We start from the raw sequence: 2500 nt of genomic DNA on the forward strand, positions 1-2500 counted from the left end.
CGCTAAGCTATTCAATTTAGACAGTAAATCATTTACATCGATACCACCAGGTAAGACTACTAATATATCATCGACATATCGGTACCATTTTAAGGGGATAAGTGTGATATTCGGGAAGTGTTTGTCTCTAAAAAAATTCCATATATAAGTTTGAAAGGAGAGGTGATAAAGGGTTACCCATGGCCATACCGAATATTTGTTGGTAATATTCTCCATTAAAAATAAATCTGCAATCATAAATACATAACTTATTAGGGTAAATTATGTGACTAATGGACATAGGCAATTCATGCAGTACAAGTTCATTACTTAAATATTCTAGCACAGAGTCCAATAGGGACTTTTGTAAACAAAGAACATACATCAAAACTGACAAAAAATATCGCTAGGGTTTAGTACAATGTTATTCAATTTTTCCACAAGATCTATAATTCCTCCGGATGTGTGAATTAGATACAGTTCCTAGTAGCGGGATAACAGTTTAGTAAGATATTTTTTAGATAGTTTATAAGCAATTAATCCTACAGTACTAATAATTGGGCGCATAGGTTGTTTTCCTTATGAGTTTTGACTAGGCCATATAAATAAGGTAATGAGGGACACTTACAGTTAACTTACACAAAAGTTCTTTTTATCTTGAAGAATTTGTTTGATATTGATATTAAAGTTTTTTATTACTTGGTCCCAACGGATTTTTTGCGAGTTTTTTGTAAGTTAATTTCATCCATCTAGTAAAGTATGCATGCGTGATATGTAGTCACTTTTGTCAAGAACCATTGGATTTATCAGCCTTGGTTAATGTGTAAGCTATTATCATTCTTCAATTCTTTTCAAACTTTTTTCTGTAGCGAGCGGGGAAGTTTCATTTTCATGGTAGGCATGCGTAGCACTATATGTCATACCTTTGATAATGTCTAAATGATTTTGTGGTAGGTCACAGTATTTTTCAAACTTATATAGAGATGTCGCTATTGATAAAGCTGAGGGTTTGTTACAAATGAAGAAAGACAACCCAAAGCCTAATGTGCGCACTACATTACTCACTTATTTGTTTGCTCGATAAATTCACCACACAATCACTTCTAGCATCATTGGTCCAATCACTGTCGTTGATAAGGTTGTTTAATTTTTCTGTCCAGTTTTCTAATCAAAGTGTCTGTAGTTTCTATGAAGCTTTCCATATATTTCTTGCCTTAATGCGTGTTTCCAATCAGCGGGAATCAAGTAGTTGAAGTTACGTCGGGCTTTTTCCAGTTCTTTAAATTTCTCCTTTTCCTCCATTTTCGCTGCAGCAATGTGACGTTTTAATATGATTGATGAAAATTAATTAAAAGGATGTTGATCGTATCTTCTTATGCGGTATGGTAGCAATGATTTGGGTAACACTTGTTCTGCCAGGCATTTTTCAGGAATTTCAGGTGAATTCTGGTAGAGTGCGCTGCTTATAAATGTAGTGTTTCTCTTATAAACAATATCATTAAAGATATGCTAATTAATTAAGAATAGTCCCGAAACAAATAACATCATTTACAAAATTCCTTGTAAGGATTGCCCATCGTTTTACGTTGGTCAGTGTAGTAAAAATTTATGTGTTCGGATTAAGCAGCATATGTATTCAGTTAGAACAGCCCAGACTTCAAATGCACTGTTTATCCTCGGTAATTGCTAGATCTAATGATTATGTTTCAAGAAATTTTACTGGAATGGCAATTATACAAATCACTAATAAAAACAACCTAAATCTTAGTCTGGGAATGTCCATTTGGACCCATATATTTGTAAGATGTTTATGAAGGACCTCAAAATAAATGAACAACTAATAAATTAGTCCCACCATGCATATAGTTATTCGTTCTTTCTCTCTCTCTCTCTCTCTCTCTCTCTCTCGCTCTCTCCTCTCCCTCTCTCTCTCTCTCTCTCTCTCTATATATATATCATATATTATATATCTATATTATATATATAGTATAAACTATATCTATATATATATATATATATATATCTATACTATATATATATATATATATATATATATAGTATATAGAATATATATATCTATAGATATATATATATATATATATAGTATATATATGATTATATATATATAGTATATATATATATACTATATATAGTATAGATATATATCTGGGTCCTATATATATATATATATATATATATATATATATATATGATATATATCCATATGATATATATATCTATATATATATATAGATATCTATTATATATATATATATTATATATATCTTTATATATATATATATATATATATAATATCCATCTATATATATATATATATAGTATATATATCTATCTATATATATATCTATCTATAGATATATCTATTATCTATTCTATATATATATATATATATATATATATATATATATACTCATGGATACTATCTATATACTAATATATATTATTATAACTATATATATATATACCTATATATATATATACTATGATATATATATTTACA

Source organism: Macrobrachium nipponense, chromosome 1 (assembly GCF_015104395.2).
Source record: "Macrobrachium nipponense isolate FS-2020 chromosome 1, ASM1510439v2, whole genome shotgun sequence".
NCBI lineage: Eukaryota > Metazoa > Arthropoda > Malacostraca > Decapoda > Palaemonidae > Macrobrachium > Macrobrachium nipponense.